This window comes from Erpetoichthys calabaricus, chromosome 5 (assembly GCF_900747795.2).
Source record: "Erpetoichthys calabaricus chromosome 5, fErpCal1.3, whole genome shotgun sequence".
NCBI classification, from domain to species: Eukaryota; Metazoa; Chordata; class Cladistia; order Polypteriformes; family Polypteridae; genus Erpetoichthys; species Erpetoichthys calabaricus.
Window position 1 is genome coordinate 249,678,665 of NC_041398.2, and position 17,040 is coordinate 249,695,704.

Consider the following 17,040-nt stretch of genomic DNA (forward strand, 5'->3'; position numbering starts at 1 on the left):
AGTAGATGTGTATCAAATTTCAGGTCAATCGGTCAAACGGTTTGCGAGCTACAGGTGATTTAAAATCCTGGACAGTCAAATGGACAGCCACGGTAGCGTATTATATAAGGAGATTGTAGCGCTGCCACATAAAGAATAATGTTTTCTGCTGTCGATTGGTTGTTGGGGGGGGTGAACAGTCTTCCGACAGAGATTGACAGCGGTGCCCCAGAGGTGGAACTTCCGGTTTGTTCGAGGAGTGATTTGCATAAAGCGCGCCGTTTTAAAGAGTAAAGGAGAAGGGAGAGAGAAAGGAAAAGAAGAGCATCGTATATCAGAAAAGGCAGATCAGATTCTGCTCTGGCCATGGGAAAAGCCTAGGAGCTCCTATTCAGTCCTGTCAGAAGGTGGATGGTCTTCTCCTTTTACCTGGGAATCGATCGTTCTGCTAGTACCTACGGACTTGGGTGAGCTATCGAAACGGACTTACTTTCATTTAATCATGGCGCAAGTCTGACTGTACATCTTGTATGACGAAGAGGATATTGGATATATATAGTCCGCTATTTTCAGGACTCCGCATCAGCTTGACGGCCGTTACAGGAATATTATTGTGGACTATCAGCGGATCTATTTATTATCACTAGTACGGGAATTGGGGGAATGAATACTTTTGATGTATAGATACATGTATATGTTGGTGGCGCTGCAAAACTAAGGGTTACTTAGGTTCGGGCGGGCGATCCATGTGTAAGGGATTAATTTTCTATTTGTTGTTTATTTGATGGTCTAAGGTGGGCTGTGACATATACCTGCATTGATATTGAGGGATTGTTTTATTAGAATAAAGACTATACGGGCAACTTATTAAGGTGTGATATTGGCCTATCCTTTTAACATCTGCCTTTAGCTAGGTCAGAATAGTGGTAGCAATTCTCTCAGGCTAGTGCTCAAGACGAATCGTTACAAGATATTATGTACATTAAAGAACCATCAACAACAAATCAAATCAAATTAATAATATATTGAACAATTATTATAAAAGTAAAAGTTGAATAAATCAGACTCTGCAGCTGCATAATTTCTATATTATCTATTACATATTTATTGACGATATTTATGTATCTAGATTGCAAATACCATACATTGCATCAGTGTTCATATTGCTTACTACACGTCAATATTGCTGCAACTTCTTTGTCTCATCTTTGCACAATGTGTTGTCTTGTTTGTGTTTTAATTTTAAGTTTAAATTTGAATCCTAATTTTAATTAAAAATTTTAATTTTTTATTTGCACTTCATGTTGTTACACTGTGGACCCTGAGCTTCACAATTTCATCTATCTGTATACTTGTATATGGTTGAGATGACAATAAAGTTCGCTTTGACTTGCATGAATAAAAGGTACCACTTCCTGTTAAGTGGCCTGTTTCCCCAAAAATTAAAGAAACACATTTCAAGATAATTAATAATATATACCTGGTGGCAGAATTTTTAAAAAGAAGATTTAAATTTGAGGTGGACCTGTGTTCTTTTTGTGATTCAACTTGTGAAACATTACAACACTTGTTCTTTTCATGTCCTGTTTCGGTCAAATTTTGGTTAGAAATAGATAGCTGGTTATCACTCAAGGTTAATGAAATCCCACAGTTTGACTTATCTGATATTATGTTCTACATCAGGAGTCCTCAATCACAGTCCTGGAGGGCCGCAGTGGCTGCAGGTTTTTGTTCCAGCCCGGTTGCTTAATTAGAAAGCAATTCTTGGCAATAATTTAATATCATGGCTTGTTAGTGCTTTAACTCTGCTATGCGAGGTAATTCTCATAGGCTTGATTTTCTTCCCTTTTCTAAGGATACTAGGGGGCTCCGCCCCCTGCTCGCTTCGCTCGCCAACCCCTGGTGTTGGGAAATTACAAAGAGCGTGATGTATGAATGAGATATAGCATAGTGTGAAGGTGTAGATGACGCAGATAGGAAGCAAACAATAAAGTGTTTGGCACAGTGTAATGGTTTATTGGAAAATTTCTTTATAAACAACATTAGTTGTAAAGATGGTGTCTTGTCCTTGAATGAGTTTTCCTTGGCATGGAGCATTTATGACCTTAACTTTAACGTCAGATGAACGTTGAAGTTGTGAGAAGGCCACATAAAGTTGTCCATGTACAAAAACGGGCTCAGATAGGTAGATGCCAACCTTGTGCATGGTTTGTCCTTGTGATTTGTTGATGGTCATGGCAAAGGCAGGTTTAATGGGGAACTGTTTCCGTTTAAGTGTAAAAGGTAATTCCAGGTCAGAACTTGTAAGGTCAATTTTAGGAATTAGAACAGTATTGTTAGCATGTGATCCTGTAAGAACTGTTGCTTGAATAACATTGTGTGTTATGGTGTAGACGACTAAACGTGTACCATTGCATACACCCTGTTTAGTGTTAAGGTTTCTTAATAGCATGAGTATTGTTCCGTTTTTAAGGCTAAGACTGTGTTGTGGTAATCCGGCTGGGTTAATACTGTTCAAATATGCTAAGGGGAAATTAAGATGGTCATTGTCGTTATCAGAGTCAACTTTGTCAGAGCTTAGAAAGAGGTGTGACTCTCCAGGAAGTAATGAAATGACCTGGTTATTAATGTGATCGACAGTAATATTTTTTGGACATAATATACTTCGTTGTGTTAAAAGGGGTATTTGGTCTAATGAGACCGCTGTTCCAAATATCTCCGTAAGTAAGTCGTCGCAGATGAAGGGTTGAGGAATTGTAATAATATCTGGGTGAAGTCCATCTGTATTGGTGAGTGTACAATGTTCTAGTTGTAATAACTAATTGTTATATTCGGGATCTGGAAATCGCATGTTTTGTACCAAGTGTATCTTTAGAAAGCAATGCCAATTGTTCACGTAACATTTTTTGTTCCGCGGTTTTAGAAGCGCGCCGAGGTGAATTTTTTTTTTTTGATGCGGGTTCGTGTTTGTGGTCCCGTTACTCGAGCCGTCTAGTTTTGTATCCGTGATCGTGAATTGATGACTTGTTTGATCTTTATCGTTAGGAATATGGATAAGTAATAAGTAGGATCGAACTCACTGTTAATATGCGGACTGTTCGTTTCTTCGTATTATCACCAATCAGGTCTCGCGCCTGTATATGTATTGTAGTTCGGTCTCGTGTTGTTTATATGACGTCGTCGCGTATTTTAAGGTGGACTGAATAATAGATGAGTGCATGGCATGTGGAGCAATAGGTAAGCACTGTCTAAAATCTACTCCTAATAAAAGTACCTTTCCTCCAAAGGGAATATTATTATTCATCAATGCAATGCCAATTGTCCGCGTATTTTAAGGTGGACTGAACAATAGCTGAGCGCATTGTAAGTGGAGTAATAGTTAAGCACTGTCTAAAATCTTCTCCTAATAAAAGTACCTTTCCCGCAAAGGGAATATTATTATTCATCAACGTTTGTAGAAGTTTATCAATGGTGTTGAGTAAGTGATTGGATGCCATTGTACATTCATCTATAATGAATAGTGTGGCAAGACGGATGTCACGTGCATTGTTACTGTGCATTGTCATAGTGGATACCGATGTTTCTGTGATTGGGACCGGTATTTTGAATAAAGAGTGACATGTGTTTTTGGAGCCGAGACATTTTTTCTTCCGTGGTTTCAGAAGCGCTTTGTAGGTGCCGACGTGATTTGTGCATATTTGCGTTCTTGATTTGTTTCAGGGTGCACTGTTCCAATGCGATGTAATATTTGTCCACATACGCGAAAGCAGTATGGGCCAGTGCCAGCTGGTGGCCTGATATTTACTCCGGTAGATGCAAAATCAAATGAACTATTGTAGGATGTAATGCAGTTCATAAAGTTTTTACTTTCAGGTACTTCATTAGTTAGAAGCTTCTGTAGATATGCAGGATATGAATGTAAAGGAGGCAGTGTAATTTGACTTTTTTGACAACAACGTGTAAATTCATTACTTGTATTGCCAGTTGTTTCTTCAGGGAAGTTAAGTGAATGACAATGATTGCAAATGACATTCATTAATCCCAATGAATTTTCATGAACAGTGGACTTATTATTATTATTATTGTCAGCTAACTGGCGCAATCATTAGTGTGGTCGTGGGTCTGAATCGTCCTTTTTGTGTACGTTTCGCGTGCTATGTCCGTAGTCTGTCCCGTTTCGTGTCCAATGGGCTTTGTGTGGCGCTCGCAGCTTGTTTTTTTTTGTGTGCTGGGAGCTTGTTGCCTGAGTTTTTATTTCTGTTAGTGGAGGGGGTGTTTGTGTGTCGTGGGGCTGAATCGTCCTTTTTGTGTGCAAACCGTTTCATGTGCTATGTGTGCCTGCGTGTGACTCCTTTGTTTTTGGTGTCCTAGGGGCGTGTGGCCTCATTTCTTATTTCAGTTACTGGAGGGGGGCTTTGGGTGTCGTGGGTCTCAATCCTCTTCTTTGTGTGTGTCCCGTTTCGTGTGCAATGGCTTCATGCGTTTACGTTGCATTCCATCCGGCCGGTTTCCGTTGCTTGGAGGGGGGGGGTTTGTGGGGCACCTGCGTAGTACGTCTTTTGTGGCCACGGCCCATGGCCGGATGTCCCTGCGTCCATCCGGTTTAGCATTCACAGTTATATCCGGCCGGTTTCCGTTGCTTGGGGGGGGGGGGGTTTGTGGGGCGCCTGCACAGTACGTCTTTTGTGGCCACGGCCCATGGCCGGATGTCCCTGCGTCCATCCGGTTTAGCATTCTCAGTTAGTAATATGGATCATCTAAATCAGGGGTGGGCAGATTCAGTCCTGGAGGGCCGCAGTGGCTGCAGGTTTTTGTTCCAACCCAGTTGCTTGATTAAAAAACAATACTTGTCAATTATTTAATTCCATGGCTTGCTAGTGCTTTAACTCTGCCATGTCAAGTCATTCTCATATCCTAGATTTTGTTTCCTTTCTAAGGATATCATCCAAATGATTTGAAGTCTAAAATAAATGAGTAATTCTCAGTTCTTCACTTTTTTCTCTTCACTTTCCTTCCAAGTATTTAATTAAACCCAATAGCGCATGAAAAATACACACAGGTGTAAATGGAAACAAGGTAAATGGAGAAATGTTGGTTTCTTTTGTCATTTGCATCTTATTGCTAATAAGGAGCAATTAAAAAACAAGACTACAGCTGTTTAAGACTAAAATAAGCAATAAGGGTTCAAAATCTTAATGAGTGAGACAACTAAAGTGAAGCAGAAGTGTTACTTGAGCAATAAGTGCTTCTTATTAAGCAATTGGGTTGGAACAAAAACCTGCAGCCACTGCGGCCCTCCAGGACTGAATCTGCCCACCCCTGATCTAAATGATCTGAAGGCTAAAATGGAGGAGTAATTCTCAGTCCTTCACTTTTTTCTCTTGCCTTTCCTTCCAAGTATTTAATCAAACCCAATAGCGCATGATAAATACACACAGGTGTAAATGGTAACAAGCTAAATGGAGAAAAGCTGGTCTCTTTTGTCATTTGCATGTTATTGCTAATAAGGAGCAATTAAAAAACAAGACTACAGCTGTTTAAGACTAAAATAAGCAATAAGGGTTCAATATCTTAACAAGCGAGACAACTAAAGTTAAGCAGAAGTGTTACTTGAGCAATAAGTGCTTCGTATTAAGCAACTGGGTTGGAGCAAAAACCTGCAGCCACTGCGGCCCTCCAGGACCGTGATTGAGGACCCCTGATCTACATGGACAACTTGTATCCATCTGTCTCTGATATGATTAACATTGTCATTCTCTTAGGTAAATACTATATACACTGTAGTAAGTGAAGAAATAGCAAACCAACGTTTACATGGTTCATTAATGATTTTAAACAATACTTCCTATCACTTAAGCAACTGAAATCCAGCAGATCTGTAAGAAGGATTTATGATAACATGTCTCATTTACTACTGTTTTGGCCTGTGTTCCCTATTTCCCTATTTGTTATCTTGCATATACTGTGAAATTTATCTAGCCCCACTGTACTGTGAATGTTGTTTTATACTTTTTTGAATGTTGAATTTATATCCTCTATGAGAGTTTTGTATTGTAATGTGCTTCATTTGACAATTTAAAAAAAAAAAAGTGCCACTTCCGGTTAACGGAAACAGACCAAAAGTTGATAGAAATTTACGTTTTGTACCGAATACTTGTATGCAAAATTTGGTTGACCAATCAGTGTTTCTCAACCTCGGTCCTCGGACCCACTGTGGCCGCAGGTTTTTGTTCCATCCAGCTTCTGTTTTTAATTGGACTCCTGGGCTAATTAAGTGAACTGTTATTTCCCAAGTTCTGTGTTTTGGGAACAATATAGAAATTAGAAAACGAAGTTTGGTTAAAAAGAAAAAAAAAAAAATATATATATATGGCGGATGTTAGCAGATTGCTGGCCAACCACAAGCGTTACCTGATAGGTAACCACCCATACAATCAGATTGTGACACAGACTACGAATGCCGTGAATGTAATTACCCTGATCTACATGCTGTCAAATAAACGAACCACACGCCGTGGCGCAACGTTAGGGGCATCGCCTCTGGCGCTGACGTCCGAGGTTCGATTCCCGAGAGGGAGTGCAGTGGAGTGTGTACACCTGATGAGCCCAGAATGAGGGCGAAACACGTGTCGTGTACTCTTTGCATTTTATTTGACAGTAAACTATTTTCAACCATATATATATATATATATATATATATATATATATATATATATCCATCCATCCATCCATTTTCCAACCCGCTGAATCCGAAACACAGGGTCACGGGGGTCTGCTGGAGCCAATCCCAGCCAACACAGGGCACAAGGCAGGAACCAATCCCGGGCAGGGTGCCAACCCACCGCAGTATATATATATATATATATATATATATATTACACAGTATATATTAAAATGTACCAAGAAGGTATTTTTTTCTTTTTAACAATATTTTCATCTTGATTTTCATTCTACTTTTCTAGGTGTTCCAATTGTTTAATTAATCCATTATTTACTAATTAGTGGATCTGATGCTAAAGTAGTTGCAGCCTTTGCTTATTCAGTGTTGTTTGCTTGTGTGTCTGCTCTGCTCATTTTTAATTCTCATTAATAAGATACAACAAAGGGGAAAAACTGCACAGAGAAAGGCAAAATATGATGAAATCAACAAAAGAGAATTAAGCATTTAAATCTATAGCAAAAGCAGAAATATTTCTAAATGTCTTATAAATGTAAAAATCATGCTGCTGTGCTTTTCTGAATGTAGGATAAAAGAAAAATAATAGCAGCTAATTAAATGAGCTCAGTGCTATCAGGTGTTGTCACTGATTAGGAATCTGGTGGGAACAAAAACCTACAGCCACAGGGGGTCCCCAGGACCGAGGTTGAGAAACACTAAGTGAGTACGTGCTCAAGTTATCGTCTTTACACACACACACACACAATTCCAAAAATGGTATTTTCAGACTCAGAGAGGTCTTACACGTCGAGATTCATCAAAGTCTCGAAATGGAATTTTTTGGAGGATTCCAGTACGTTCCCTATACTTCGTATTCGAGAAAGTCGGGGATGCCTAAAACGTTGAAATTCATCAAAATCTCGACATTGAATCTTTGGACGATTACAATACTTTCCCTATACTTCGTATACGAGAAAGTAAAAGCCCACAGAGCTACGAAAAGAAGGCAAAGTCACACACACACACTTAAGCGACAACGCGTTGCTCTGCCAGATCACACGGCAATGACACAGCACGGCGCTGCATTCCTGCTATCTGATAAAACCGGGTGGCTTCACGCGCTTCAGCGCTCAGATGGCTTAGCGGAGTAAACCTGCACAGTTTAACTTTGGGGACCAATACTCCGGCGCACAAGCCATTAAGTAATCTTTAAATCAAGGAAACCAAAGGTGCGATCATCTCATAGTCTATCGAAGACGGTCTTTTCCTACATTTAGCCTATGTGGGCTGTTGTATTGCGGCGAACCAACAAAGAAAAATCTCTGACTTGTCTTCACAGAGTCCTTTGCAAGTTTGAATCCCCGTCCCCGGAGGCTGCCTTCACTGTAACAGGTGTCTTCCAACATTGACATTTTAAAAGCATTCATTTCGGCACATTTCCTTTGCGCGGCCACATCAATCAGTCTGACCACGCCTCTCTCGTCAAGTAGGGCTCCGCCCACAATAACCTGTCCCTTGCTGGTCGGAGGCGGCTGAGCGAAATCTAATGCGATACTGGGAAAAAACGGAATGGACTTTACCGAAAAACTCTTCTGATCTGCATCATCCGCTCATACTGCATGGAAAAATAGAATAATGCCATCAAACCGATAGATGGAGAGAACTTTACTTGTCACAAGTAGAACATTTAAAGCCAGTACAATAATAATAATAATGTTTGAACTAGAGCTAAAAACTGGACTGCTGTATTTCATTCAACTGACAGTAAAAATAAATAAAATCTAGATTTTCCCCAGAAAAGGCTGTCACTATCTGTTTTTTAACCTCAACCCTGGAAAGTATGCCAGTCCTTCAAGATACACGTAAGCATACACTTACCCTCACTCCAAATATGCCTTGTATATGTGCCAGTTAAATTAACAAGGCAAGTCTTAAAAATGTGTAAGAAAACAACAAGAGGAGGAGGAGGCAGCACTCCAGCTGGGATTCAAACCCAGGACTGAGGAGCCAACGGGCAGCAATGCTAAACAAATCCTCATGATGCCACCGAACAGACAGAGAGTTAATACACAGCATGTTGTGTGGGCACAAATTCAAAACATGCACTTTTGGCAGCTAATACCAACCAAGTCTACCGAGACCCACTTCAGTTTATGTATAAATTTAAAAGGTCAGCAGCTAGTGCCAGCTTTCAGGCTGTACACGCAACTCATTAATGAGCAAGATGCTTATGCTAGGTGTACATTTCAATATTTAGATACATTCATCTGATGTGTAGGCCTGTTGACGTTGCACAGTTTAGGACACCAAGTATACCACAAAGCAGAAGCTGGCTATGCTGACTGGAGTTCTCCCCACCACTAAAGGAATTCATGGCTGTAGTATATTTAAAATGAATTAATATTTTGTGGCCTGAATCTATAATACAAACAAAAAGTCATCATAATGAGTCTTGGGCAGATGATCTCCTAAGGTGAAGTCATCCCTGATGGAGGATCGCAGGAATCATGGGGTACAGGGATCCTTTCATTGGATTGGCTGGCCCAGCGCTGTTCAGCTGTGGAATGGCCAATAGGGGGAGGCAGCTTGATGGCTAAGGTCTCCAGGACTCTGAACAAATCCAAATCCTATTATGTGATATCATCTACTGTTAAATTCTACTCTGTACTTGTAAAATTTTTATACTGTATTGAGGATTTGTTCTGTTCTGTGTGTTGTGTTGTATTGACCCCCCTTTTTCTTTTTGACACCCACTGCACGCCCAGCCTACCTGGAAAGGGGTCTCTCTTTGAGCTGCCTTTCCTGAGGTTTCTTCCATTTTTTCCCTACAAGGGTTTTTTTTGGGAGTTTTTCCTTGTCTTCTTAGAGAGTCAAGGCTGGGGGGGCTGTCAAGAGACCTGTTAAAGCCCATTGCGGCACTTTTTGTGTGATTTTGGGCTATACAAAAATAAATTGTACTGTATTAAGCTCCTTGAACACATTCCAAGCAAAAACTCCTCTTATTAGTGAGCCTTCTTGATAAAGGAATAGCTGCAAAGCCATCGTCTTTAATAAAATCCCTGTGTGCGTCCAGGTGTCCGTGTGTGTGTGTGTCTTCTGGTGAAGTGCACATGCGCGGGGCATGGTGCGATGCACAATATTAATGTCAAGAGAAAGTTAGAGGCATTTTACGGAAAGACAAACCAGTATTACTGCGAGAGGAAATTAAAGGTACACAATACAGTGACTCATATTACAGCCACATACAAGCCAGTATTACTGTCAGAGGAGATTAAAGGCATATTACCGACACGCACGCCTGTATTACCGCCAGAGAAAATTAAAGGTATATTACGGATGAACAAGCCAGCGGACGTACAAGCCAGTACCTGTATTACTGTCACAGAAAATTAAAGACACACAATACACGGCGGCAGCCCACGAAGAACGGTCAGCTCAGCAAGTAAACATCAACAAAAGAAAGGCTGAAAGAAAGAAAAAACACGACCAACAAAAGAATGAGGTCAAAGTCCCTTGCCATTTAATATAGACTGTTCCTACTAATGTTTATGCACTACTGTTCTAGCGCCCGTTATTGTAACGGGCTAAATGACTAGTTATAAATAAAATGGGGCATATCTCATATAAAAGTTTCTAAAAAGGCAGTGTGGCATAGCGGTTAAAGATTCTGCAACTTGCACTATGTGACCGTGAGCAACTCCCTTCCCCTACCTGTGCTCCAACTGGAAAAACAAAAGAAAAGAAATTTGGCCAATTGTATTTCAAATGTTGTAAATTACCTTTCATAAAGGTGTCATAACAGTTAGAAATGCTCATTTATGTATCAAACTTCTAAAAAATGCCAATTTTTTCTTTGCCAGATGTCCATTATAGAACATAAGAAACATGACAAACGAGACTATTCAGCCCAATCAAGCACGTTTGCTTAGCTAATAACTAAACTGTCCCAATACCTCATCCAGATTCTTCATAAGGCCACATTCAGTCTCCAGTGACTTTCTGTGCAACCCCTACTCTTAAAAATACAGGTTCTTGAATGGCACTTTATCCGGTTATGTGGTTTCCTTGCTTGACAAAGAGCCATTTAATTCTTGGATGGATTCTGTATATGTGATATTGGTGCTTTGGACCTTGAAGAGGTTCCTACTATGTGGATGAAACATAAATCTTCAATGGATTGTATAGGCTGCCTAGCAGGATACTGACAGATCAAGAAAACCTGATTTTAGCTTGCGTGATGCATGTAGAAATAATCCTTTTAAAAATCAGAAACCCAATGCTATTTCACAGTTCTGCTACCATCTATTCATGGCTATTTGTGGAACCTGTTACTGGTCTAAATAAAGATTATTTGGAACCTTTACAGGGATGGCTGCCCTATGGCATTGCTCTGAAGACCCGCTTTGGCACCTTTATTTTTTTATGAGTCCACCTGTGTTCACATTACGATTGTGTATCAAATATGGAAGGCATTCTCTAGGAGAGTCACAATATAAATCAAAGCTCCAGCTCATCACAGTAATAAGCTGCCAGTGTTTTAGCTTTGCAGAAATATGGAAACAAATACAAGTAGACAATACTTGTGAAGCATCTTGGGAAGTGATCATTTTGAAGACTGCTCTAAATAAAAAGTCAAGGCTGACTGTAATAAGCTAACAAGATATGCATCAGCTCCCTGTGACACTGAACTGGCTACGTGTTAGAATGTGCAATTGTGCAACAATTGGCAGTGTGAGGCCCTCAAGTGACTGCATGGTTACTAATAACATGCTTGCCTATTTGATATCAGAATAAAAAAGTTAATGGCTTCATCATTCCCAAAACTCTATAAAGCTTAATTTTGATTGTTTTTTTCTTATGTAGTATACAAGCTGTGCTACCCATCCAAGATAGGGTTGAAATCTAAGTAATCAGTATAGATATCAGCGTTAATATTTGCAGTGCACCATTTATTATGGAATGTAATTGTCATTCCAACAGATGGTGCAACACAAACATTTGTAGTAAAGCATTATATTACCACAAATGTTTGTGATGCCCCATCTGTTGGAATGACTGAGTCATAGCAATTGGACAGACACTTTTATTTTATTAAAGTAGATAAACTTTTATCAAGGTGGATAAACTGATTTCTCTCCATCTGGCAGTTACCCTCTGTTGGATGTATTCAGCGATGGCGTTTGCAGTGCAGTGTGTCCAGCTGATTGCTATGGGATTCATAAGAGCACTGCTACGGTCTGTGATGTGCCATCTGTTGGACAACACAAACATAGCAACTGGACGGACACTTGTTCTATTAAAGTGGACATGCATGGTGTGCAGTATCTAATTGATGCAAGTCATTTTATTTTTTTTGCACTAGGGTCCACCATATTCCAGTTACTAACTGAAAATAAGGATGGATGGAGGGTTGCCTGTTCAATCCCTGCCGCCCGCTGACTTTGTGCCCTTAGGGACTTGCTTCAACTATCCATCCATCCATTTTCCAACCCGCTGAATCCGAACACAGGGTCACGGGGGTCTGCTGGAGCCAAGCCCAGCCAACACAGGGCACAAGGCAGGAAACAATCCCGGGCAGGGTGCCAACCCACCGCAGTTGCTTCAACTACCAATGCTTATATTGTTGACATACGAACACAACCATACTACCCCTTTAAAGCACCCGGAAATGACCACAAAGAGAGGCACAAAGTAAATCTATAAGTCCACAGCTTCGGTCAGTGTGCAACTCTGATCCTAACATTGTTGATATCGTTATTTAAGACCCCTTTCAGATGGCGTTCATTAACGGCGAGCTCTATATAAAATGTAAGCTTGTCCTAAAGGTGCAGCATCACACCGAGTGCATTCGTTGGATAGAATACGAGCCTGTATTTGAAGATCAGTGAAACCTCAAGTTATTCAGCGCCAGAAGTACATTCCAGATGAACTCGCCGATCCGTGTTTGTGTCTGCTTTGAGGAACGGAAACAACCGGAATTGTCAATAATAGATACGCATTTAGTCCACTTAGCCAGTCACCTGCGGGAAACGGGCCAAGAGTTCAAACAAAGGCGCATTTAAATGAATACATCAAATAAACAAATTATTGCTAAGTCTTAAAGAAGTGTCTGCTGCCAAACGCACTTGAAATACTGTAAATAACCAAACATACCAGTTTTAAGAAAAAAAGCCAATCTGACATTTAAAGCTGAGAGGTGCCGGAGCGCCGCGTTTTAAAAAAAAATGCAAATGCCTACCTAAAGAGAGCCTCTCACTTCAGGGTGACCCCTACGCGCTCCTCTACTCCGCTCCCAGGTAGGCGGCTTGTCTCCAGCAGACGTACTTCTCACATTCAGAATGCCGCCTGTCGCTCGCCCTTCTGTGTACAAACGACGCCTGACGTAAGAGCTGCGTCATGGGCGTTGTTCGCGAGGCGATTCGGTCGTTGGCTGAGCGTTGCTCCAATGGCAACACACGCTGAGGGATTATGGCGGGATGTGACATCACATGATTCGTAAAATGAGTCGAGATTGTTGCCGGAAATGACGTTGAAGTCAACGCCTCCTGTGTGACCAGACTCTGCTGTAACACTCCGGCGGCAGTTGGACGTGCGTGGTGGTCTGTAACATTTATATATAATAAAAGTACTTCAGCTTGTCACTTAGTGTGCCGTTTTCTTGACAACGTGGATGCAAATGTGAGTATAGTGATGCGTAACCATCAGTGTCTGCAATTCAGTTTACGCTTTTATATTTTGTCGTCTTGACCCAAGAAATTTGGAAACTCGCGTTCTCTGTGCTGTGCAAATGAACAGCCATTAAAATGCATTGAAACTTTGGTTTAAGCATTAAAAAGCTGCACAAAAAAAGCATTTAAACTACCGTTTGGTAACTAGTTCCAACAATCTTTCTATACCAATATCCACCTTCCGTTAAAAGGCACATTTCATCTATAAAATGTTTTAACCTCCGATGTTTTTTCTATACTGTGACTTTTTTTTTTTTTTTTTTTACTTCTTTTAAACGCAAGAAACACAGCCAAAGATAACTTGGCATTTTAAAGATGACCATCCGTCCCCGTTTTCCGGAGACAGTCCCCTTTTTCGGACAACTGCCAGAAACATGTCCCCGGTTTCAGCTGGTTCACTTTTTTGAATATATCTCATCACCACGATAATTTGAACTCGGCGCGCGTGCGCGGTGTTTTGACGGAGGTTGTGCTTTACCGCATCGTGCAACTTTGGCGAGAAATCACGTGATAAGCTTTCGCGTTGTAGTCTACGCTCCTCTAGCCCACCTGGTCACCTTAGCTTTGTCAGTAAAGAATAAATAAAATGCAAATGTATTAATGGAATTCAATGAATAGTAGGGTTCACTGCATGAGATTTCACCTCGCACAATTAAAGATGTTACCAAGTAGTAATGTCAAGAAATCAGTGCCTGTTTTTTGGTAAGAATATAATAGTAGACTTAGGATGCGTTGAGCTCATTCTGCCCCGGTTCTCATTGATGGTGGAGATGGTGAGGGCATGTAAGTATCTAGGGCTGTCTTAACAGCATTATAGGCCCCCGAGCAAAGCAATGCACTGGGGCCCCTAACTACACAACCACTCAGCAAGTCTCAACATACATAGATTAGCGTGGGGCCCCCGGGCAACTACCCAGTGTGCCCATGCATTAAGACGGTCCTCTAAGTACCTCAGGATGCATCAGAATGGCAGGCTTGAGTGGCGTACCAACTCAGTGGCCATCCGAATACAAGAAGGGTCAGAGTCACCTCTTTAACATGAGGAGGCTGATGTCATTTGGTGTATGCAGGCCACTCTTGGGTGTTTTCTACCAGTCTGTAGTCAAGTCATGTTCGGGAGCATGCACTGGTACAGTGCGTTGCAGCACCCACTACACGATGAAACAACTCAGGATCCCGGTTTGCAACCCCCCAGACAGACACGCGGTCCAGTCCCACCCTCCGGAAATTACCCTCTGTCTGCCGCAGCCAGGTGTTACGTGGGCGACCCCTTGGCTTGGTCCAGCCTCTCGCGTCCCCAGCAATGAGGATCTTATGAGCCGGATCACCCTCAGGGAAACGCGCCACATGGCCGTAGTGCCGTAACTGACACTCCCTCACAATGCAGATAATGTGCCTCATTCGGGATTCCATGAGCAACACAAAGTCAGACCAGCGGGACCCAAGGATTTTCCGGAGACACACAGTACCAAAGAAGTCCAGTCTTCATCTCAGGTCACTGGATAGCGTCCATGTTTCGCAACCATATAGCAAGACAGGAAGCACCAGGACTCTAAAGTCTGTAGTGGTCAGTGTAATATTCCATGCAATAGTGTGCTGGGGAAATGGCACAAGTGCGGGTGATGCCGATAGACTAAATAAACCAATTAATGATACCCCAATGGCAAGTAAAAGCTCTACCACTAGCCATTCTAATTTTAGCAATAAGTTTGCTATACCAACATTACTCAAAAATGTAATTAATTTTATGTTGTTTTTCCAACTAATTGAATTAAGTATGTCTAACTTCAAACTAACATTCTGTTTACTAAATATATTTTTTATATTAACTTGATAAACTGAATTAATCCACATGTAGATGGCTTTAGGAATTCCAATAAAAATCTTCACTAATATAATTCATTGAGGATATTTAAAGCTAGCCGGGTACATTGGGCATAAATTCTCAATAATTCAATCCAACCATCATACAGTTTCAACATAAGTAGTAAGGATATATAATTTTTTTTATGTTACTGTGTAAAACCGGGGTCACATAAACTCCCAGGGCAGCACTTTCTAAATTGATCCATTACAAGGAATGCCATATTCTTTGCCCTAAATGGTAATTTTTTGTTTGCTGTTAATGGTCGTAATTGTAGCAGGTATTATTTGGGCATTTTGATGGGCTGATATCTCGTGTGCATCATCAAAAGTTTGTCATTCAGTTTGTTTGCACTATTTGTAAATGGATTTAAATTAGTATTAACCAAAATGCTTTCAAATTAGACAGACAAAAACAGAAAAAATTGGATGTCCCCATTTAAGTTAGTATGACTGGACTTTTTTTTTACCATTACCAAATATATATACAGTTATGTTTTTTTTTTAAATGTTACCCCATGTATTTTGTAGTGATGCCCAAGAATTTTTTTTTAATCTCATCTTTTCATGCAGAATGGAGATAAAAAGTTGATGATACAATAAAGCCCAATGGTGATATAATGCAAGTGTTTGAATTGGAGGTCCACCTCATTTATTGGTCCAGGGTCTTATCTTCAATTCAAACATTGCATTTCCCATTTGTGGTGTATGTTGTTTTTTTCTGGAAGTAACCATTTTACAAAAACAAAAAAAAAAAAAAAGTGTGTTTTGGGCAGCACAGTGGCGCAGTGGCAGCACTGCTGACTCGCAGTAAGGAGACCTGGTTTCACATCCCAGGTCCTCCCTGCATGGATTTTGCATGTTGTCCTCGTTTCTGTGTGGCTTTCATCCGGGTGCTCTGGTTTCCTCCCACAGTCCAAAGACAAACAACGTGGGTGGGCTGGTAGTACTGAATTGTGTGTGGTTGGGGTGTGTGTATTTATATCTGTGTTTGCCCTGTGATGGACTGGCACCCTGTCCATGGTTTGTTCCTGCCTTGCCCCCTGTGGTAAGTAGGATAGGCTCCAGCACCCCCCGGGCTCCTACTCCGGACAAAGCAGTTTAGAAAATAACTGACTGCATGTGTTTTGCATGTTTTGAACAAACAACTGGATAACTGGCATGCGCATTTATGCAACATGAGTAACGGGAGTTTATTTTTCCCCATGGATATTTTTCATGTAATTTGCTGCTATATACAGTATTAGTTTCCATTGGCTTGTATTACGTCTTAAATCTGTGTTCTCCAGGAAACCATACAAGATTTATTGCAGTCATTAGTGCAAAGTACATGAGGTAAATAAAAAAAATATATATACAATTTTTTATAAGCCCACCCTCATCCTAGTGCTGCTATTGGTTTGAGTAAGAGTACATATTCATTAGATTCATAAGATAAATGGAAAATTCCATGTTTTAAAAGGTATGCATTGATTTGTTTTATGAAAATTAATCATAAAATTAAAAAAAAAAAAAAAAAAGATGACTGCTTGTGTATTTTTCCTGGCACACTAATCGAATTCACAGGCAAACTTGATGCACTCCCACATCTGCCACACTGGACAGAATAAACTACAATGTTTAACTGACATTTCAGAGAAACTTAAATAGATTTCAGGCCATTACATTGTCACAGGTTTGCGACAAGAGGCCGCCCTGTGTTAAATTGCATGTGCGTGTTGTCCATCCCAAAGCAGCTACACAAGTCAAATTCACTGGCATATCTTAAATGCAAGACTAACTGTAATCTTTCATGAGCGCTCTAGAACAATT

General features: G+C 40.6%; 2 protein-coding genes across 3 annotated transcripts in view; one reads left to right on the forward strand and one right to left on the reverse strand.

Moving 5' to 3' along the window:
• Nucleotides 1-13,027, reverse strand: part of ppm1kb (protein phosphatase, Mg2+/Mn2+ dependent 1Kb) — a 94,540-nt gene extending 81,513 nt beyond the window's left edge. Inside the window, exon 1 of the mRNA XM_028802758.2 lies at nt 12,876-13,027. The gene's annotated coding sequence lies outside the window, so the exon portion shown is untranslated. The remainder of the gene's footprint in view (nt 1-12,875) is intronic.
• The window catches only part of pkd2 (polycystic kidney disease 2), a 913,849-nt gene that overhangs the window by 139,554 nt on the left and 757,255 nt on the right, over nt 1-17,040 (forward strand). The window lies entirely within an intron of this gene.